Source organism: Mobula birostris, chromosome 11 (assembly GCF_030028105.1).
Source record: "Mobula birostris isolate sMobBir1 chromosome 11, sMobBir1.hap1, whole genome shotgun sequence".
NCBI lineage: Eukaryota > Metazoa > Chordata > Chondrichthyes > Myliobatiformes > Myliobatidae > Mobula > Mobula birostris.
This window is the reverse complement of record NC_092380.1, coordinates 69,342,207-69,366,788: the sequence shown is the minus strand read 5'-3', so window position 1 is coordinate 69,366,788 and position 24,582 is coordinate 69,342,207. Positions and strand designations below refer to the sequence as shown.

The following is a 24,582-nucleotide window of genomic DNA, read 5'->3' as shown; positions in this document are numbered from 1 at the left end:
AGGTTAATGAAGGACAAGACCCAGACAACCCAGAGATTGACATCGGAAGCAAGCCTGATCCATTTACCTTAAACAAATCCCTGCTGTCATCTTCTGATCTATCCTTTCTCTCTAAGTTCAAAGCAACTCAGGCCCCTGGATGGCCTTTTACTGCCTGTTTGAGGAAAATAATTAAATTAGAGGGAAACAAGCTCTCGTCCTTGGTGACCATTTCAGCTTTAAAGATTTCTGAAGTCAAGATGGTCTCATTAGTGGGCTCTTTCATCCAGTGTCTCATACAAGAAATGAAAACAATCGAAGAACATGGAAAGTGAAAGGATGTGGACACCTGGACAAGACTATCTTTGCATCTCTCCTGAGGAAGCTGTTATTAGTCCCTTGCATCCTTAAGCAAAAAAAAAAAACCTCTCAGAAAGATGAATAAATAAACACATTACAATCAACAAAATGAAAAAGAAGCAGTTTAATATTGATGGAAAACACAGTGCAATAAGCAGTCAATTTGGCATGCAGGTATACAGGGGTTTCCCTGGTCATAACAGAAGCATTATCTATAACTATGTGAAGCTTCATGATTTCCATGAAAACGGTAACAGCACAGTCCATGTTCGAATTCTTGAGTATCCTGCCATTCTTCTTCAATCAATCCCATCAATATTGTTCCCTTCTCCTTTAAACTCTCCTCCTTAAATTACAAAGCAGTAGAGCATTGAAACAGGCCCTCTGGCAATAATGTTATACCAAGCTAATTAAATGAGTTAAATTCTTAACTGAACTAATATCTTGGTCCTGCACAATATCTATATCCCTCCATTGCCTGCACATTCACATGCCTAAGATCTCTTAAAAACCCCTATCATATTTTCCTCCACTACCACCCCTAGCAAAACATTCCAGATACTTACCACTCACTGTGTGAAAAACTTGCCCTGTGCACCTTAGAACCATAGAACCATAGAAACTACAGCACAGAAACAGGCCTTTTGGCCCTTCTTGGCTGTGCCGAACCATTTTCTGCCTAGTGCCACTGACCTGCACACGGACCATATCCCTCCATACACCTCCCATCCATGTATCTGTCCAATTTATTCTTAAATGTTAAAAAAGAACCCGCATTTACCACCTCGTCTGGCAGCTCATTCCATACTCCCACCACTCTCTGTGTGAAGAAGCCCCCACTAATGTTCCCTTTAAACTTTTCCCCCCTCACCCTTAACCCATGTCCTCTGGTTTTTTTCTCCCCTTGCCTCAGTGGAAAAAGCCTGCTTGCATTCACTCTATCTATACCCCTCATAATTTTATATACCTCTATCAAATCTCCCCTCATGCTTCTACACTCCAGGGAATAAAGTCCTAACCTATTCAACCTTTCTCTGTAACTGAGTTTCTCAAGTCCCGGCAACATCCTTGTAAACCTTCTCTGCACTCTTTCAACCTTTTTTATATCCTTTCTGTAATTTGGTGACCAAAACTGAACACAATACTCCAGATTCGGCCTCACCAATGCCTTATACAACCTCATCATAACATTCCAGCTCTTATACTCAATACTTCGATTAATAAAGGCCAATGTACCAAAAACTCTCTTTACGACCCTATCTACCTATGACGACACTTTTAGGGAATTTTGTATCTGTATTCCCAGATCCCTCTGTTCCACTGCACTCCTCAGTGCCTTACCATTAACCCTGTATGTTCTATGTTGGTTTGTCCTTCCAATGTGCAATACCTCACACTTGTCAGTATTAAACTCCATCTGCCATTTTTCAGCCCATTTTTACCTTCTTTGAACTTACCCCCTCAACTTAAATGCATGCCCTCTAGTGTTAGATATTTTGATCCAGAAAGAAAGATACCAGCTGTCTATTAATGATTCTCATCATTTTTATAAACTTCTATTAGGTCTCCCCTCAGCCTCCACCACTCCAGAGGAAACAAACTAGCTTCCTCTAACCTCACCTCATACCACATGATCTCTAATCCAGCCAGCATCCTGACAAACCTGTTCTGCATTCTCTCTAAGGCCTCCACTGCATTCCTACAATGGGGATGACCAGATCTGAATGCAATAGTCCAGATTATTCTAAGTATATCTGCACTATTTACCCCAAATATTTCTTGATGTAGTAAATTCCAAATTCTCTGGGTGAAGAAGTTTCTGATTTCCTAATTTGATATTATTAATTTTCCTTTAATTGTGTGCTCTTCCCTGTATTTGGACAATTTTCCTCAGACTCTATCAAGGTCTTTCATAACTTCTAAGACTATTAAAGCACTTGTCACCTTTAATCATGAAGAAAACTCCTTTCCTAGCAGCTTCACAGTGTTGATATTACTCTTGCTTAGAACCTTTCCTGTCTTCCATATCATTTGTGAAATGTGCTGGCCACTACTATTTTTAATATATTCACATAACTATGTGGCAGCCATCTTTGTAAAGCAACATAACTAGGTCTAGTTTTGCATGATTAACTACAACTTGATTAATTAAAATCACAGAATCATACAAAAAGTGATGCAATGCTATGTAACAAAAAAACTCATCTCACATTAGTTTTCCTTTCTACGCACGATAATCCTGTCTCATTTGGTTGCCAAAACTTAAGCCATTATTTACATTACTAAGTCTGTAAATGATTTTGAAAACAACTGTTTCACAATTTTACTCTCTGAGCAGAGTAAACATAAATTCTCTCATATTTGCATGAAGTTATGGATCTCTGTAATCAGTCCAGTTTTTTTTTTAACTCTCTCCAAGAACTAGATATTCTTCCATGCAAATGGCCATGCAAGTGGGAAGGATGATGATGAGATCTCCATCGATCAGGGTCGACCATGGATGTTACATCCTAGCTATCTAGAAATGCAAGCCAGGGCACTATGATATGGAGAGAAAGCTCTCGCCCATGCAGCAAATTCGCCCTCTCCACGCATCTGAGCAACCCAAAGGAACGGCAGAGACCGATGCAGTTTGTCACCAGCAGCATTGTGCATACTGAGTACAAGAATAAGGAAATATCATTGAGGCTGTAAGACATTAGTAAGACATTAGTTGGGGCATCTTGTGCAATTCTGGTTGCCCCATCATGGGAAGGATGTGGAAGCTTTGTAAAAAATACTGACAAGGTTTACCAGAATGCTGCCTAGAATATAGGGTATGATTTACAAGGCCAGGTTGGACAAATTTGAGATGCTTTCTTGAGTGCCAAGGATGAGGGAAGACCTGATAAAAGTCTTTAAAGTTATGAGAGGCATAGATAAGGCAAACAGTTATAATTTTTATCTTAGGGTAGAAAGGTCTAATACTCAAGGGAATGGATTTAAGATTGGGGCAAACTTAAAAGAAATAGCGGAGCAAGTTATTTTGTTTTACAGTGTGGCATTTATGAGGCTTTTAGAGAGATATATAAATATGCAGGGAATGTAGAGTTATGGATCATGGGCAGGCAGAGGGTACTTAGTTTAATATGGCAGAGACATTGTGGCTGAAGGGCACAATCCTGTGCAGTACTGTTCAATGTTCTATGTTACAGGACATGCCCTCTTCCCATTACCACCCTCAGGGAGGAGGCACAGGATCCTAAAGAACAACACTCAATATTTTAAGAAGACCTTCTTCCCTCTGCTATCAGATTCCTAAACGGCACTTGAACACGGCCTCACTTTTCCTCTTTTGCACTATTTTTTGATGTAACTTACAGAAAAAATAGGTTGAGAAAATTAGGTTGTTACTGGATCCAAAGAAAGGGAATTTCTAGTATGTCGATGAGATGACTTTTTAAAATAGCTTGTGGTCAAGCCCACTGGGGGAACAATAGATCTGGATTGGAGGTTATGTAATGATTCAGATTTGATTAGGAAGCTTAAGCTAAAGGAAGCCTTAGGAGAGAGTGATCACAATATAAGTTTCACATGGTGCTAAGTTAGTAACTATCCTCAAGGAGGACAGTTGCCGTGCACATTGTTGGAGGGATTCACACTGCATTTTGAGAAGAAGAAGCTAAAATTGGATGTATCAGTATTACAGTAGAGTAAGGGGAATTACAGAATCAGGAAAGAGGAGTTGGCCAAAGTTGATTGGAAGGGGACATTAGCAGGGATGATGGCAGAACAGCAATGGTTGGAGTTTCTGGGAGCAACTCGGAAGGCACAAGATAGACACATCCCAAAGATGAAGGAGTATTCTAAAGGGAGGATGAGGCAACCATGGCTGACATGGTAAGTCAAAGATGGCATAAAAGCAAAAGTCAGGAGATACATCATAGCAAAAAAAAATAGTGGAAAGGTAGAGGATTGGGGAGCTTTTAATAACCCAACAGAAGGCATCTAAAACAGACATAAAGAGAGAAAAGATGAAGTATGAAGGTAAACTAGCCAATAATATGAAAGAGAATACAAAAAGTTTTTTCAGATAAAAGAAAAAGTACAAGGGTGGTGAAAGTGGATATTGGACTGCTGGAAAATGATGCTGCTGAAGTAGTAATAGGGACAGGCAAATGGTGGATGAACTTAAGAAGTATTTTGCATCAGTCTTCACTGTGGAAGACACTAGCAGAATGCAAGATGTTCAAGAGTGTCAGCGGAAAGAAGTGAGTGCTGTTGCTATTATTAAGGAGAAGTTGCTTGGGAAGCTGAAAGTCTAAAGGTAGGTAAGTCACCTAGACCAGATAGGCTACACCACAGGTTCTGAAGAAGATGGCTGACGAGATTGTGAAGGTTTTAGTAATAATATTTCAAGAATCACTAGGTTCTAGAATGGTTCCCGAATGCAAATCCCACTCCATTCTTTAAGAAGGGAGGGAGGCAGAAGAAAGAAAATTATAGGCCAGTTAGCCTGACTACAGTGGTTGGGAAGATGTTGGAGTCTATTATTAAGGATGAGATTTCCGGGTACTTGGAGGCACAGACAAATTAGGCTAAAGACAATGTAGTTTCCATAAGGGAAAATCTTGCCTGTCAAATCTGTTGGAATCCTTTGAAAAAATAATAGGCCGGATAGACAAAGGAGAGTCAGTGGATGTTATTAGGATTTTCAGAAGGCCTTTGACATGAGGCTGCTAACAAGATAAGATCCCACATATTACTGGAAAGATACTGCTATGAATAGAAGATTGGTTGACTGACAAGAGGCAATGAATAGGAATAAAGGGGAAATTTTCTTAATTGGCTGCCAGTAGCTAGTGTTGTTCCACAGGTGTTGGTGGTGGGACCACTTCTTTTCATTTTATGTGTCCATGATTTGGATGAAGGAATTGAAGGCTTTGTGGCCTAGTTTGAGGATGACATGAACATAGGTTGAGGGGCAGATAGTGCTGAGAAAGCAGAGTGTCTGTGTAAGGACGAATTGAGAGAATGGGCAAAGAAGTGGCAGATCGAATCTAGTGTATGGAAGTGCATAGTTTTGCACTTTGGCGGAAAGAATAAAGGCATAGACTATTTCTAAAAGGAAAGCAAATTCAGAAATTGGAAGTGCAAATGGACTTGGGAGTCCTTGTTGAGGATTCTCTAAAGATTAACTTGCAGGTTGTAAGGGAGCTAAATACAATGTTAGTATTTGTTTCGAGAGGCCTCGAATATTAAAGCAAAGATGTAATAATGAGGCTTTATAAGGCAGGGGTCAGACTACATATGGAGTATTGTGAGCAACTTTGGGTCCCTAATCTATGAAAAGATGTGCTGGTATTGGAGATGGTCCAAAGGAGATTCAAGAAAATAATCCCAGGAATGAAAGGGTTAACATATGAGGAACATTTGATGGCTCTGGACCTATGCTTGTTGGAGTTTAGAAGAATGAGTGGGATCTCATTGAAACCTAATGATTATTGAAAGGCCTAGATAGAGTGGATGTGGAGAGAGTATTTTCTGTAGTGGGGTAGTCTAAGACCAGGTCGCACAGCCCAAGACCAGAGATACATTTTGGTTCTTGGTTATTCAGGGCGTCAAAGGTTATGGGGAGAAGGCAGGAGAATGAGATTCAGAAGGATAATAAATCAGCCGTGATGGAATGGCAGAACAGACTCAATGGGCTGAATGACCTAATTCTGTTCCTATGTCTTACGGAATAAATTGCAAAGCTCGTGACAAGACGATGCTCGTCTGTGACCTCCAATGAGCTGCAGTTCAAATTTAGTTGGTATTTTAATTGATAAATTGTTAGTTGTGTTTTAGATGTGTAAGGGTGTTTTTGGGGACAGAGAGGGGAGTGTAGAGGTCACATTAGGGTTTAGAAACAGGGAATTAGAGGACAAAATCTAAGTATCCACTCCCTATTTGAAGACCAGAGATGCAAACATGGGAGCTCCAAGCAGGGAGGAGGAACGAGTTCCAATGACTCTCCAGATTTACAAATCTTTGAGACTGGAGGACTAGCATTTGGGGTCCTGCCATCGGTGAGTCTAGATTTCGAGGCCTTGAGTTCGGTGATCAGCGTGCCCTGGGATGGATGCTGAAGATCGAAGTCCGAGGATGAATCGGACGTCCTGAATTCAAGGTGCTTTGGCTAGAGCCGAGTCTATGAATCTTTGTGAGTCCAATGAGGTGACAGGTGGAATTGAAGCCCGCTGTCTGCAGGCCCAAGACCATGTTCGCGGGAGCATGGCCTGGTGTTTAATGACTGTGTGTGGATGGGAGGGAGCAAAGGGGTTTTGGTTTTGCTGTTGGTGCTTGTTGTGTTCTGTGTTGTTCTGTTGAGGATTGTAGGCATGCTATGTTGGTGCAAGAATGTATGGTGACACTGCCGGACTGCCCCCAGCACACCCTTGGTTTTATTGGTTGTTGACATTTCACTGTATACTCACTGTATGTTTTGATGTACATGTAACACATGAACTTGAATGTCGAGACGGGAATCTTGGAAAGACAATCTAAATTCAATACTGCAATACCAGCACTACATTTATCAGGAGGCACTCTTAATGTTCGATGGCCTGCATTTACACAAAACTACCCCATCAGACATTTGTTGACCAAATAAATAAACACAATGCCCATTACTGAATTGTGCCACCAAGCCAGGAGGTTCTGATTTGATATCTGATCTGCAATGAATTACTTGATCACAGCTGGGGTAACAGCTGGAATATATTACTTAGCCTCAGATAGTAAGCTATTGAAACTACTTGGATTATTCACATCACACTTCATACAGAAACATATTAACCATTTATTTTCACCAAATACTCCCCCTGCTGTGTGATGTTCAAGATTTGAGCAAATTTAAACAAAGATAATATTAAACTGACCTTTTAATTGGTCACACATGTGGAGCCAATCACAAAGGCCTCACAGAATATTGAGAATATTTAATATCTTGTTACTTCTAATGGGTACAAACAGGCAAATATGTAGGCTTAAGGGTGTATGCTGCCTTGCTACTTTTTTCGATAAATCCAGCTTTAACATCAATGCCGAAGTGACGATGTGGCAGCTCTGATGTTTCCTTTCATTATATTTGACACTGTCCTTGAAATTTGAATGGGTACATCCAGTCAAGTTTCAATCATGCGATCGGCACTCATCAAAGATGGAATATCTCTTGTAATCATGAACAAGAGAAAATCTGCAGATGCTGGTAATCAAAGCAACACACCCAAAAAGCTGGAGGAATTCAGCAGGCCAGGCAACATTTATGGAAAAGAGTAAACAGTCAACTGTTTGGCCTCAGATAGTAAGCCCGTCCTTTCACCTGAAACATGGACTGTTTGCTCTTTTCATCAGATGCTGCCTGGCCTGCTGAGTTCCTCCATATCTCTTGAAATGTTTCATTTCGAATACTGAACAGGAAATTGAAAGGGGAGGCTACATATTATCCACATCAGGACCACCAGACTTAAAAACAGTTACTTTCCCCAAGCAGTAAGACTGATAAACAACTCCATCCCTCCGCACCCCCACCACCACTACTTTTCATTTCCTGTCAGAGTCACCCTATGTATAAGCACTCCTGTGCCTAGTGTCATTTCATGGACATATCATTAATCTATGTATATAAGCTATCTTATGTATTTATATTTATTGTGCTTTTTGTTATTGTGTTCTTTATCTTATTATGGTTTTTGTGCTGCATTGGATCGCAGTAACAATAATTTCATTCTCCTTTATGTTTCTGTACTGGAAATGACATTGAACAATATTAAAGCATGTTAATCAATGTCCAAAGTACATTGATTAGATTAGATTATGTGAACACTCAGTCCTCTTTTATTGTCATTTAGAAATGCATACATGTATTAAGAAATGATACAATGTTTCTCCGGAGTGATATCACAGAAAACAAGACAGACCAAAGACTAACACTGACAAAACCACATAATTATAATATATAGTTACAGCAGTGCAAAGCAATACCATAATTTGATGAAGAACAGACCATAGGCACAGTAAAAAAAATTTCTCAAAGTCCCAAGTCGATCAACTCCCGAGTCCCTGATAGCAGGCGGCAAAAGGGAGAAACTCCCTGCCATAAACCTCCAGGCACCGTCAACTTGCCGATACCTTGGAAGCAGGCGACCCCAGCTGACCCTGAGTCCATCCGTCCGAAAACTCCGAGCTTCCGACCAGCCTCTCCGATACAGCCTCCCGAGTGCCATCCTCTGCCGAGCACGTTCAACCTCTCCTCAGCCACTGAAACACGCAAAACCGAGGATTTTGGGGCCTTCAGCTCCGGAGATTCCAGTTACCACACAGTAGCAGCAGTAGCAAAGCAGTCATTTCAGAAGTTTTCCAAATGTTCCGCTGTACTCTCACGTCTGTCTCCATCAAATCAGGATTGTGCACGGTCCCCTACTTGACAAATAACAGGTATTCATCACTGAAGTGGCTGTGTGCGCTGTTGTCGCGTCGCCACCTTCTCCCCCCTCCCAGGAGGTTTATCAAAGTATGTATTTTATAGATAACCTTGAGATTCATCAGTGAACCATATTTTATTAATTCTGTGCAGGAAGGAAGATCCAAATAAGATGATCTCTCCACTTAACTTTGTATCCAGGTTTGACTCAGTTTAAATTGACCAGCATCCCTTCCCCACAAACCTGATTTCTTTTTCAAGATCTCAAAACCCCACTCTTTTGGAAAACTCTTATTCTGATACCAAATTAGCCAGACTCTAATATATTAATGCATTATTATTATTGGAAATTGGATTGCGTAGAACTTGCTTTAAATGATCCAGCTTTGAACTTAATTGGACTAACTTACAGAAGGCCATTGATAGAACTGGTTTTGTAATTGAATCAGGCACTTCACATTAATGTACCTGATATTTTCCTTGCTCAGATATGCATCAGGTGTTCAAGTTGATTGTCATTCAGCCTTGCAGATGAATACCTCCGGGATCAAGGTGCAAAACACAGCACCAACAGCACACAGCATATAGCACATTTATTCACAATAGCAGTATAACATATAGTCACACAAAAAACAGTACAGTCCAAGTCCCTGAGTGGCATGGCCTGGTCCAGCTTGTCTTTCACTGAGAGAACAATGGAGGGCAGCACCAATGGAAGGACGAGCCTCCACTCAGTACAGGTTCCAGCCTGACCACAGAGGTCTCTGCTCTGGACTTATTGCTGGTACACAATAAGTCCAGCCCCATCACTACTGGGAACTCGTTGATGGGTTAGACTTGCAGTACTTGATGTTCTTCATATCCAAAAGTGTCTTGCAATTGAAAAACATAAAGACATAAAGGAGAAACAATAACACTATTGATTGGACTGGAGAGGCCGCTGCGACCTTGCGCACCACAGCCTTACCCGTAGGGAGATTATTATTCCCATTTCCACTCTTCCAATATTAATTGGAACAGAAAGTTCCACACTAACACTGCAGGTAACAGTCTCAATGAATTAGGAGCATATCATGCTAGCAGTTTTTAAAACTATTTAAAGGGATCTTCTGCTGTCATTAGCAGACTTGGCTGGCAGATTATAGGCTGCATCATCATTTTCCAATTTCCACAGAATATAGCACCATGCACAGGGAATGCTTGTTCCAGCATTTCCCAGCTGGCACCTAAAGCACACACCAGTGATAACACAACCAAAGAATACTCCATGACTGGATGCATCAATATAACAATATGTCATTGGGTTGTGAAGCTCAAGCAAGGTGACACAGATTATCTGTCACAAGGGCCCTAGTTCCACATCTCCTCTGATGAGCCATCTATTTGCAGCTTGGTCTTTCCAAGGGCGTCAACACTGAGTTACATGAAATTCTTAGGAAGACCTTCAACCAAGGCCTGAGTCGAGACTGCTCTCTTTGTGGAGGTCAAGGTTACATTGACTCTAATCCTTCTCAGCTGTGTCAGTAAATTTGCTGCTTACCATTGCATAAAATGTCCTCTGAGTCATGAATGCTGAAGGAATAGTTCCATCTGCTTTGACATCAATGATGATCTGATTACATCTGAAACTCTGGCATTTCCTCATTGTGAATCCAGTGCTTCTGAAAAGCTCCTTTATACTGTACCAATAAGTAACTCAGACACGGCCCATAAAATTCCATCTTATTGTTGTCCACAGGTCTGCCTCTGTTGAATATAACACAATAACAAATGATTCTCTGACTCCAAAAAATAAAACAAAATGCTTGATACAAATCTCTGCTTCATGTAGTAAGTAGAAACGTGCTTAGACAACTGTAACTTCTCCACAAAATACTCTTTGCACTGGTCATTTGAGCTAAATATTGATTGAAACCCATTGGTCTTCCACTCATCTCTAAGAGTGGTCAATGTTCTAGCCGCATCAACTGTGGGTGACGCACAACTTATTGATTATGGTTAAAGGGATGTATTGAAAGGTTATCATTTCCTGCTGATAAAAGACAAAGCATTCAACAATGAGAATCATCTCACATGACTGCAAATGAAATTACATTTGAAATTTTACAAAAACTGAGATGAAATATTAGCAGTGGAAACACAGTGTTTCATTATTCAACAGTTAGATTTGATCTCTCCCCCATCACAAGCCATCACTCTCTCACCTAACCCTGCCATTTTTAATGTCCTGCAAAAGGTTGGACTCCCAGAGAAAAGACAAGCAAATGATTCATCTCAGCATTCAGTCTCTCTCATACTTCTCTGCTCTCACAGCAGGACTTCCCTCAGAGGTGCTCATGATTACTGTCACAAGAGTGGAGTAGGAATTGCAGTGGAGGGCATATACAATCATTGCTAGAATAACAAAACTGCTGTATGAATCTAAATTATTTTGGAATCACAAACTTATTGGAAGCAACTTAGACTATTGCAGAAGTACAAAGAATGCTACCTCTATGAGATCCTCCAAATCAATTGGTAGAATAGGTCTACCAATGTCAATATTCTTATCTCGGCCAATATCTCTCAACCCACCACCCATTTACTACATAGCTCCAATGGATAGGCCACATCAGCTGTCTGGCCAGTGTCAAATTCTTAAAACAAGCATGGTACTCAAAGCTCTTCCACAGTAAGTGATAAGCACGGGAAGAGAGAAAATACCTATAAAGCACTATAACACAAACACTATAAAGCAGTTTCATCTTACACTTTTGCCAGGGTAACAATATTTTTTTTCTCTCAGGGCTTAATGGCTGTTAGTGCTGAATGCAGCCACGTTTTAGTGCAACAAAAAATAGATGCCATCCAAAACCTGGGCAAATAAATTTTAGGGAATATTCAAAGCCACAGTAACCACATTAAAGCATTTTTGCATGAAATATGACATAATAGGCAGCTAGAATTTGAAGACCTCTAATCAGTTTTCATTGTTAATATAACTTGAGTAGAAGCTACAATTAATGAAAATAACACATATGTGGGGCATGTCCATTCATTTCATTACTATGTTCCATTCACAAGGTCAGATGTCCTACCAAAATGAGTTGTCATACACTGCTGCCAACATTTGATTCACACACATCAATAGGATCAAAAGCTGATATCTACCCAAACATGGATATGTACAATGAATTCCTCACTGTGTAAGAATTACTCAAGTAAAAATGCTATATTTCCATGTTACCAATCAAGAACCTTTCCAATTAGTCACTTTGAATATTTCTGTCAGGCTTCTTATTCCTGTACTTTTCAACTTGGGTTAAATTTAAAGCCTTCTTCGTTTTGTGGTTCACAATTTTCATGAAGAACAAACTAAACTTAGAGACATTTGCCATTGTAGGATTTAGTCTCTAACTTGTGGTTCAATGGTCCAATAGTTTTATTTAAAATCGGGGAATGTGTACAGTATACAACCTGAAATTATTGACCTTCACAGACATCCACAAAAAAACAGAAAAGAACCTCAAAGTATGAATGACAGTAAAACGTTAGAACTCCAAAGCCCCTCTCCCCCGCCACCTATGCACAAGCAGCAGCAAAACATCAACCCTCCCCCACTTATTTCAGCAGGAAGCATTGGCACCCATCACCCACCAAGCAAGCAATAGCAAAGCTCCCAAAGAGCGACTGTGAACTGCAGACCAGCAAGAACGAGTTGTTCACCCAACAATTCCACATGCTGCAGGCTCTTGCTCTCTCCCTAATAAGGGGCGGAGAGGTGACACCCCTTCTCAACAGCAAAAAGGGAGACCAACAAAACAGAACATCTTGCTGATTACGATGTTACAGTCTGCTGTATCGCCTTTATTTTGCATTCTCTGACTCAAGAATCAGCAGCAAACTCTCCCCACCATCGAGAGAGGGAGAGAGAGAGAGAGAGAGAAATCATCCAAGTACAGAGGCCTCCGACAGCCAATCCACAGTTTGTGTTGCTCTGTTTCTACTACCACGGCACCTTAGTTAGTGACACCAGCATGGAATTGGTTCGCCCACGGGGCTGCAGGGCCTACCCCAAAGGTACGCGTCTTCCAGACCGCATCTTGGGGATATCGAAACAACGGCCGGTCGGTAAGCTCCAGAAGCATGAACCACCACGCTAAGAACAATAGTTTGAGTGCAGATGTAGCTCATGGCCTCCAACAGAATCCCATCTACTTTGAAAAGGAAAAAAGGAGACATTAAAGGGAAGAAATAAAATATTGCTCATTTTAGATAGAAAAATATTTTCCTTAACTATGAATGTGCATTGGATTATTAGTTGATAAACACCAAAGATTTGAGAACAATTCTGCAAAACAAATATATATGCATTTGAAGTGGGAGTAAGATTGTCTGAGCCAAGTTCAGTGATCTTATGTGTTAAGTTCTTAATGGCATTGTAACCTCAGCCTGGCCAGAGTTGAAGGAAGACTCTTGGGAGGGTTGGGTGTGGGGGAGGGGGAAATTGGTTGATCTTGCTTTGTAATCTGTAAAATATTAAGCTATTTCGCAGAGGAGCTCGAAGACATCTCAGCTCCTACATTCTTTGATGGACTCATGTCGAGCTGAGTATTTTCAGACATCCAAAATTTGGATAGGATGCTCGTCATGTTTCAATAGATTGATCATCGGATGGAGAGCTGAGGGTAAAGGCTGGGGTTTTGAGTCAGGTTCAGGGTAAATCCCTTCTTCCCCTTTTCCTATCAGATTTTATAACAAAGTCATTAAAAAGATGGCTGCCAGCACAAGTGGTGGATTCAAGCTCAATTTCAATGTAGTAGCAAAGTTTGGATAGGTACGTGAATGGTGGGGGTACGGTGGGCTTTGGTTCCAGTTCAGGTCGATAAGAGTAGGCAGTTTAACTGGTTTGGCATGGACTAGATGGGCTGAAGGGCCTGTTTCTGTGACTATGACTGTATAATATATCTGGAGTCTAACAGTGCAGGGAAATCCTATTGGCAGCATGTGCACGAAAGAGTGCAGAACACATGCTGAGCATCTTCCACCAAACCCCATTCACAAAGGCTTACTCAGAAAGGGAGTTTCAAGCTGAATATTTTACAGATTACAAAGCAAGATCAACCAATTTCCCCTTCCCCCACACCCACCCCTCCCAAGAGTCTTCCTTCAACTCTGGTCAGGCTGAGGTTACAATGCCATCAAGAACTTATAAGATCACTGAACTTGGCTCAGACAATCTTACTCCCACGTCAAATGCATATATATTTGTTTTGCAGAATTGTTCTCAAATCTTTGGTGTTTATCAACTAATAATCCAATGCACATTCATAGTTAAGGAAAATATTTTTCTATCTAAACTGAGCAATATTTTATATTTGTTGTAAAAGATAAACAGCCAATAACAAAGTTATTTTAGAAGGATAGTGCATCCCATTGTTTCACCAGAGCTATGAACGCAGCTGTCGTACTGAAATTAATGATGCAATTGTAACATTCTTGCTTTATATTCAACACATTCTTGGATAACCTGGGACAATTCCAAACCCTAAGACTTAGTACAGCATGCTAAACATTTACTACTGAGGCTGATGGATTGCCCATTTCATTCTTATTAATAACTTGTACAATTATACATATTATATATAGTTTGAAATCCACCACTCCAATCATCACATTTTGTCACATATGACTGATATTTTTAATAGTATGCAAGGTTAAGAGGAAGTAAATATTTTCCAGTTACTATCAATCAGCAAAAGAGCTTTATGTTTTCAGAATATGCCTTCCTTTATGGCAATCATACTATTTATTGTTGAATGGATGATTCAATGTGCCAGAAAGCTGCATTGTATTTAACTGATTTTATAATACCCCAACTTACCTTGCAAGTTATCACAAGTGACTCATTTATATGTTATTTGAAACTGTAGGCATGTTATACAATATATATTTGTAGGTGGTCTAAACATACAGCCTTTTGTGGCACATATATACAATTTATCTCACACTTGGCTCTTGGGTAAATAAAATATACCATGTAGGGAATGGGAATAATAAGCAAATCATGCCTTGAAAGTATGGAACAGAAAAAGCCATTTGCTACTAAATGACCAGGGAATTAGAAAAGGATTTCACATAGCTTCATCTATTCAGTAGAACAAATAAAATTGCAATATGTAGTATGCATATTTGTAGTATGCTTATTTAAGAGTTGCTTTGACTAAGAACTAACAATTACCTAGCATACAAAGTAATAAATCCTATAGATGATGATCTTGTTCAAAATTCAATTAGTCACCAAATAGAAATATAACTTAGCTTGCCTCAGTTTTTGAGAGCATTTGAATCTTGAAAATGCTGCCTTTAACACCTTGCTGAAGAGTCATTTGGGTGGAAAACTTTTTTTTGGCCCAGCACACAGAAATATATATTTGCATTAGTTTTCTCTTCAGCTAGGAAATGTTAAAGGTTGAATGTTTATTTGTGTATGACACTTTTCCGTTGCTGCTGTAAATAAACTGGAAGCATAGTAGAAAATAAGCCTTCTGTATAATGTTCCCAAGCCTGTCCTCATCTAACCTTCAATGCATGTCATACTTTTGCAGAGCAGTATTCCGGACTTGGAACACACCAACACACATACACAGACACAAGAGCTAGTTAGTCTTCTCTGGAGATATATGGCATACTTAATGTTAAAAATAAACTTCAGTCATGTTCCCCACAAAGGCATGACCTCTAATCTTTCAAGCTATGAGTGTAAGGCAGATCTACCTGATTACTTTATAGCAATGTCTTAATTTTTTTTCTGCATTTTACTGTAAAAAGGATCTGCAAAGTTATCAAGTAGCCGAAGAGACTACATTCAAAATAATGTATAAATGAATGAGATGTAAAGTGGGTAAAATATTTCAAAGAATGCTATTGATTGAGGAATTTAAAAAAATAAATAAAGTGGAGAATGGGAAATAACTCAGAATCCCTCAACTGTCCAGGGAGAGTATAATTTTCATGAAAAGGGTTCATCAGTTTAATGATCGAGTACCCGGAACTTTTCATTATTATGTACACATCAGTTATCAAAATCCTGGAACAATCATACCACAAATTTAACAACAGTTTATGAAACTGCTGGGGTTTCCGGGGCTTCAGGCAAGAATTTTGAATGACTCTCTGTGACTTGGACACTTTCAAGTTTTTAACAAATTAGAAACAGTTTAAGAGAACTTCGGCATGGGGATACCAGATAGCACTTAAAGACCAAGTGTCCTGAATGTCAGTGATGGATCTCCATTGCAGATCATGTCAGCCCATTTTCTTACTGCACCCACCATTGTCAAAATTGGAAGTTGGTTTTTAAGATTCCTTCCCGAATCTTTCAAGTTTCCACGATGAATTGGATTTTGAAGGGCAGATTTTATTTTTAACTGAGCATTTTGTAAATTGTCATCACATTTACAGTCCAGTACTCATGATTAATAACTATACTGATGGAAAGGACTGATCATAAATTCTTGACGGTGTAATGTTATAATAGTAGCAATACATGACCTTCTATGTTTGATACAGTGAAGGAATAGCAATTTTACCCCATAATCCCAAAATAATTTACTGCCTTTTACAGGATTATTACGTGCTGTTTAATGTGCATACCTCAGAGCAAGTTGGGATAATAGAAAGTGGGTGAACCTAGTGGATGTTACCCCTTTGAATGCTGAGGATTAGGATTAGAGTATCCAGCCTCGTTTTTCTAAGGTGAAGGATTCACTACATGAGACAGTAAGTGAAGCATGATTTTGCAAATCACCAAAGGAAAATATAGGTTAAAATGACTTATACTATCTTAAAACTAAAATTAAAACTTATGTACTGTGGGTCAGCACTGTTTCTTATTTAATGTTCTCTTATATAATCATACAAACAGAGATAATGGGAACTAATTTGCTGAAGGGCCTTTCTTACTGTCTAAACCCAGAATAATTTACTCTGAGGAAAGGAGAGTGATTCATGATGACTTCCTCATTGCTTGCTCGACAATACTCAGTACTGAAGTCAGGAACCGCATTGAATGGAAATAACATGGAAATTTTCAACACACAACTGAAGTACCTCACTAATATTCAATAAGGGGAAATTTTAGAATGTTGTGCAAAGATTATTTGGCAACCAAAAGGTTAATGCTGAATTGGAACATTCTACACTCTGCCATCGCAGTCCTGACTTTCAGAATAGGCAGAAAGTATAGGATTAACACATATAGAAAACCAGCAACCCAAATCTAATGTCCAAGGCATCTTTAACAACATATACACAAGGATTCTTTTTTCGTGACACAATTTCATTTCCTTAGCCAGCGTTTTGGGTTTCAAATATGATTTTTTTTCCCTCTTAAGCCTCTTCCTGTTGAAGAATTATTCAGTCAATATCTACATTGTCGTGTAATGATTTGAGTTAGAAGTTTAAGCGTGCTGAATTGTAGTCGTCACGGGGCTTTCAACATCATTGTTGAAAGGCAATACAACAGAATGCAGTAAAGTCATTTGAGTGTAGCATTTTCTACTGAGAGTGTGCCTCTGTCCTTCCACACAGCGTGCAGGGGGCATTGTTAATCCCTGGAGCAAGACTAGGGAGTAGTTTGTGGTGCAGCTGTCTATTGCTAGAACACAGGCAAATTGTCCTACATGGGGTCAGCTGCACCAACAAATGTCCATAACAAATGAAGAAACAAGATGTTTAAACCACAGCCTTCAGCCCCGCACAATACAGGACATGTGAGACTGAAGCCTGGTACATTGTCTAAATCAAACTATTTGAAAGAGGCTTAGAGCCAAGTGGTAGCATCACGTCAGTGGTGCTGGAGGAATGTCCCTGAGTTAAGTAGGGCTCACAGTGAGGCTGATTTCTCTCATTCGGTTCAGTGTGGTTTAGCAACTGATTATTCACACTTGAGTGAGGTAATCTCAATTCACATCTTGGGAGTTTATAGTAGCCCACAGAATAATTGCGAATACACGTCAAGTAATTTAATGAAGGAAAAAAGACTAACTTTGATATTAAACCAGAAAATGATAATCCTAAATGCAGGTAGTTTATTAGATGAAGGCCTATGCTGAAACACAGTGGACAATGTAATTTAAGCTGCAGGTGAATTCATTAATTGATTATTTTTAATACGGTGACATTAAATTGTACTTTGCAGCAGTCAAGAACTTAGAACTTATTTAAGAGTTATGAGAATCCAGAGAATTAGCAAAATACTCACTGGACATAAAATGCAAAACTTACTAAACAGATATATAGACAAAACACCGAAACTTTTATTTCTATTCAGGTCAGGACCGTAAGACCATAACAGATAGAAGCAGAATTAGGCCAATTAGGCCATTTGGCCCATTGACTCAGCTATTTAATCATAGCGGATCCTTTCCTCCCCTCTTCAGCCCCACATATCTGTTGGCTAGCTTACCTTCACATTTCATCTTTTCTCTTCTTATTCCTTTTTTAGTTGTCTTCTGTTGGTTTTTAAAAGCTTACCACTATTTTTTGCTATATTTTATGTCCTCCCTTTTGCCTCAATGCTGTCTTTGACCTCCCTTATCAGCCGTGGTCACCTCATCCTTCCTTCTTCACTGGGATGAACTGAACCTGCATCTTCTGAACTACTACCAAAAACTCCAACCATTGCTGCTTTACTATCATCCTTGCTAGTGACACTTCCAACCAAGTTTGGTTAGCTTCTCTCTCATGCCTCTGCAGTTACCTTTACTCAACTCTGATACCGTTACATCTGATTTTAGCTCTACCTTTCAAACTGCAGGGTGAATTCCAACATATTATGATCACTGCCTCCTATGTGTCCTTTTACTTTAAGCTCTCTAATCAAATCATTGCACAATACCAAATCCGGACTTGCATTTTCTCTTGTGGGTTCGACCACAAACTGCTCTAAAAAGCCACCTCATCGGCATTCTAGAAGTTAATTCTCTTGGGATCCAACACCAGCCTGATGTTCACAATACATCAGCATATTGAAATGCCCCATGACCAATGCAACTTGGACCTTTTCACATGCCTTTTCTATCTCATGCTGTAATTTGCTACTATTTCGAACTCTGTATTGACTCCCATCAGGGTTCTTTCATTCATCTAGTTTCTTAACTCTACCCACAAGGACTTTTCAGTGCATTGACCAATCCTATGTACTGTTTTCTAAGGATATAATTTATTTACTTTTTGCCAATGGTGTGATCTCTGTCAAACTTCTTATTCTAAAAGGTAAGATTTCAATCTTACTTTTAGAATAAATACCAATCACTACCAATACCAAATTGCCATTTTGCCTGAGCTTCATGAGATTATAGGGAGATTGAAACAATTGTTAAAATACAAGCTATTTAATGTATGGTCCAAGAAAAGAAAGATGTATAATTACATATTGCCTTTCATGGCCTGTGGACATTCCAAAATACCTTTTTGACAATGAGGTACCTTACACAAAGTGCTATTTGTTTGAAGGAATACCAGTTTGAAGCCAACTTCTACTAAATAGCTGCAATCTTCAACAAAGTATGTATTCACTAGATACTATTTTATCAGTTCATATTCAATATGACAAAATAAAAATTATTTAGCAATCCAATGCTTCAGGAAATCTAATTTGTAAATTTATTCATTCTCATTTCAGGATTTGTGTGTCCTGGAAAGTACTACATATGGTCAAAGTCATAGAGTCGTGCAGCACTGAAACAGGCACTTTGGCCCAACCCATCCATGCTGACTATATTGACCAATAAGCTACTGTACCTTGCCCATTGTCCATTGATAATTACCGCACAATTAGTCAACTCTTAGTCATTATCAAAGTGATAGACGTTATCATTGACAGTCTATCCAGTGGCACCAATATCCTACTCACCACTTACCAGTTTGGACTTCTTAAGAACTGCTCAGCTCCAGACATAGTCAAAGCCTTGGCCCAAACACATAGAGAATCACAGAAACTTACCACCAGCTGTTTAGAGTCCTTCTCCCCCTTCATTTCAACCATGAGTCTCTCAGTCCTTGTCTGGACAACCTACACAATACTGTCAACATTTTCATCTTACACCTGTGGTTGAATCTCCATGGAGACATAAGGGAGGGAGGGAGGGAACATTGACTCAGACCATGAGAGGCCTGCGTTGGGCATTTTCATGCCTTACAAGGCGCAGATTGGAAGTCTGTGTGGGGCGCCACTCCTCACACAGACACTAGAGCAATGTGTGATTAAGTGCCTTGCTCAAGGACACAAACACACTGCCACAGCTGAGGCTCAAACTAGCGACCTTCAAATCACTAGACGAACACTTTAACCACTTGGCCATATGTCCATAAAATCCCCTGTTATTTTAAAAGTGACACTAGGAAATGTTTTTTTTTATTCTGGGGGAGGTGGAGTGGAGTTTGCTCGTGACTCACAGAATGCCAATATATAGAAACAATAATAAGCAGGAAGACAAATTAGGGTTTGATGTGCAAAAAATAAGTAGAAATCAAATTAGTGTGTAAACTTCTGGCATATTACTATTGTTAGTTAAGGGAGGATATGCTTGTGTATAGAGGATGCAGGAAATGATCACTAAACTGATTTCTGATGGGCTTGTCTTAAGGGATAAAACTGGCTAGGTGAGATGGATATTCTCTGAAATTTATAATGCTAGGTGATCTACAAATAAGATTGCGAGGGGCATAACTCCCATATAAAAGCTGAAAGACCATTTTAACTAGCTGGAAAAAAAAAAATACATGGTTATTTAGGACCAAAATAAGGAACTTAATAATTCAGCCTATCTAAATTTTCTCATTTCTCTCCCTTAAAGGGGCATGTTGTTAAACATATTCATTGTTAAAGTCAATAAGTGATTGTACAGTAAATGGATCAAATTATATCACAATGGGTCAGGAATGTATTAAAATATAAACCATGATCTTATCCAACTTTAGAATAGATGCACAGATGGATAGTCCACCCCCCCCCACGCCCATTTCTACTTGTTATTTCCTAATTTGGGTGGCTTGGTAGCATAGTGGTTAGCACAATGCCTTACAGTATAGATGAGCCAAGTTCAATTCCCTCCACTGCTTGTAAGGAGCTTGTATGTTCTCCCTGTGACCACGTAAATTAGGCTAGCGTTACATTGTGAGCTGTAGCTCGGAGGGCTGGAAGAGCCTACTCCGTGCTGTATCTCAATAAAATAAACTTTAAAAAATGGTAATAAAAATAATTGAGGGATATGTGCCAGGCATTGAATAAGGCAGTAGACACAAGTCCTAACCTAACGTTCCCCAAGATAGAGAAAGCAAAGAGAGCCAACAGCTAAGATTACTTAAGGAATAATGATTACATGGACAGAGTGCAAAACTACTCCTTAGCATTAAGGAACGCAATGGTATTACAGGTTGGGGTGTTGGTCTTTGGAGTTCAATTCCAGCATCCTCTATTAGGAGGCTCTGTCCGTCAACCTGCGGAATGCATGGGTTTTCTCCGAATCCTCCTGTTTTTTTCCACAATTGAAAGATGTACTGGGTAGGTTAGTTGGTCATTGTAAATTGTCCAGTGATTGGATTAGGGTTAAAATCAGGGTGGTCAGGCATTGCTAGGCAGTGCGGTTCAAAGGACTGGAAGGGCCTATTCTGTCCTGTACCTCTAAATAAAATAAAAATTAGTCAGTGTCTTCAGAAACAAAGTGTTAACATTAAAGGTAGTAAAACTGCCCGATGTACTCAACACATCATTAATAATTTAAAAATTAGTCCAAGAAGTTGAATATCTAAAAGCATAATACGGTAAAATACAGCAAGCCCCAACTCTTACATCAGAATGCTGTTCATTGACTTTAGTTCGGCATTCAATACTGTGATCTCCTCCAAGCTGATCGCCAAACTTCGCCAGCTTGGTATCAGCTCATCCCTCTGCAATTGGACCTTGGACTTTCTGACTAACAGTCACCAATCCATTAAGTTAGACAACCTCTCCTCCTCCACTGTCAACCTGAACACCTGCGTGCCTCAAGGCTGTGTGCTGAGCCCTCTTCTGTACTCCCTTTTCACCTATGACTGCGTTCCTGTACATGGTTCTAACTCCATAATCAAGTTCACAGATGACACCACGGTGGTTGGCCTGATCAGAGGGGATGACGAGACGGCCTACAGGGAAGAGGTCCAGCACCTGGTTGCGTGGTGTGCCGACAACAACCTGACCCTTAACACCCAGAAGACCAAGAAGATTATTGTGGACTTCAGGCATGCTAGGAGCCACACTCACCTCCCCATCTACATCAACGGAGCTGTAGTGGAGCATGTATCAAGCTTCAAATTCCTTGGTGTCCACATTTCCGAGGATCTCACCTGGTCCCTGAACTCCTCCATCCTGATCAAAAAGGTGCAACAGTGCCTTTATTTCCTGCAGAGCATCAAGAAAGCTCACCTCTGTCCCAGGATACTGACGGACTTTTACTGTTGTATCGTTGAGAGCATATTCACTAACTGCCTCTCAGTGTGGTATGGCAATTGTCCCGTATCGGACCGCAAAGCACTCCAGCATGTGGTGAAAACTGCCCAGCAGATTATCAGCACCCAATTGCCACCATTGAGAACATCTACCAAAAACACTGCCTGAGCAGGGCGAAGAGCATTATCAAGGATGCATCTCACCCTAACCATGGACTTTTTACTCTCCTCCCATCCGGTAGGCGCTACAGGAGCCTCCGCTCCCACACCAGCAGGCACAGGAAGAGCTTCTTCCCTGAGGCTGTGACCCTGCTGAACCTCACATCACAGCGCTAAGCAGTATTACACCCATATTGTACTGTCTCAGTACTTCTATATTTGTGTGCTGTGGCACCTACTTCTTATTCGCAGATATTTTGTAAGTAACACTTTTCATTGCATTTCTGGTTAGATCCTAACTGCATTTCATTGGCTTGGTATCTGTACTCAGCACAATGACAATGAAGTTGAATCTAATTTAATCTAATCTAAAATAAATAAGCGCATCAAAAATCAGTTGAAGTATGAGGTTGCACCTTTATATTTCTAGAAGAAAATGATTTGAATTTTCCAAACTGGATTTTGGGCAAATGGTAAGTTCCAAAATTTGTGAAGTTGTGTATATTTCAACATAGCCTTACAGAGGCCTGCTGTCTTACTGGTATGAACTGTGTTGATCTGTGAATTGAAACTTGTGCTAACATGGGCAAGGTGTTGTTGATTGCCACATATAACTAAACTCGTTTTCCTATATGAAGAACTTTAAAGGACATAGTCTTCTTAAGGGATCAGTACAAAAGAAGCTATTCATTAACACCTGTTAATTGTAATAGGTGGCAATGCCATGGAACATCTGTAACAACTTGGCCCAGCCTCTAGAAATTGATAATGGCCTAACAAAAGTATAAGCTTCGCTGAAGGTGTAGTGGGAACACAGGTTCAACCAAGACACAAGGTGGACATACATAAGCCTAGCAGAAGCTCTAGAAGAGCAATATTAGAATTTGTCACAGTTGATGAAGGCGTTTTCAAGTTATAAGAGATATTATGACAGGAATCAGAGAGGAGGCACAAAGGAATTACAGAAGAAAATGACAAGTGGTTTACTCAAGCAGACTGTATAGTGAATGCTGTGACTCAGGAAAGTAAGGGTGCTGTAAAGATGGTCACAGACCAGAGAAGTGTGAATACAGCTGATCCAGGCATAGTAAATTTATACAGCAACATTTTGCCATCAAAGGTGAATAGGAGGCACCAGCAAATGTTTACATTTATGCAAAAACCTGTTGGCTAACCACCCACTAAAAAGGATCTGAGACTTCTGAATAGTAAGGTTCCTGTATATCTGTTTCAGCCATCAAACCATAGAATTGTTGAACAGCATCAAAAATAGGGCAAGAAGCTTAGATTAAAATAATGAATTCAATCTCAAATCAGAAAGGGAAGCAGAAGGAAAGGATGGTCAATTTAAAAATCATTGCAAAAATAAATTATTTTTATTTGTAAATTTACAGCAGTTAAAATCTGAGGGAATGAGGTTCACTGTATCCCATAGATAATCTGGCAACTTTAATATTTACTGCACTGTTATTTTAGAAATGCTCCAACTTTTCCTGATGTGTTTGGTCTGATCACATTAGACAAGTAGCAATTAATGAGGCTATTTGCAAGATACCACTTCAATTCATACTGTGGGCAGGTGGGTTTTTGAGTCGAGAAATGGGAACAAAATGTTAAAATTTTTATTTGGGTGGTCAGATTAATTGGGTGAGAAGATTGGCTTCATAATGGGTCCTAATACATAACTGAATAAATAGAATTTTAACCAGTGTGTTAAAAGATAGAAAACGTAGTCTTTGGGACAATTGCCACATCTTTTGGAAGTAGAATAACATGTGATTGTGATGGCAGGGAAAAATAGGGTACAACATTGACATTAAAGTATTCCACTGATTCCATTATAGAAACAGAACAAACAGTAGTTAAAAGCGCAGAGTCACGGATAAACAGGATCAGAATCAGGTTTATCATCACCGGCATATGTTGTGAAGTTTGTTAATTTAGCAGCAGCAGTACAATGCAATACGAGAAAATGAAGTACAGCAAATAAATAAATAAATAGGTAGCTAGAGAGATAGATAAATAAATAGATAGATAGGTAGATAGATAAATAAATAAATAGATAGATAGATAGATAAATAAATAAATAAATAGGTAGATAGATAAATAAATAAATAGATAGATAAAAATTAGTAAAATTAAAAATAGTGCAAAAACAGAAATAATAG

General features: G+C 39.5%; 1 long non-coding RNA gene across 1 annotated transcript in view; it reads right to left on the bottom strand.

Moving 5' to 3' along the window:
- Positions 1-534: 534 nt before the first annotated feature.
- Positions 535-24,582, bottom strand: part of LOC140205166 (uncharacterized) — a 45,239-nt gene continuing 21,191 nt past the window's right edge. Inside the window, exons 2-3 of the long non-coding RNA XR_011887765.1 lie at positions 10,326-10,531; positions 535-685 (exon numbers count right to left, since the gene is read on the bottom strand). This is a non-coding gene — a long non-coding RNA (uncharacterized lncRNA). The remainder of the gene's footprint in view (positions 686-10,325; positions 10,532-24,582) is intronic.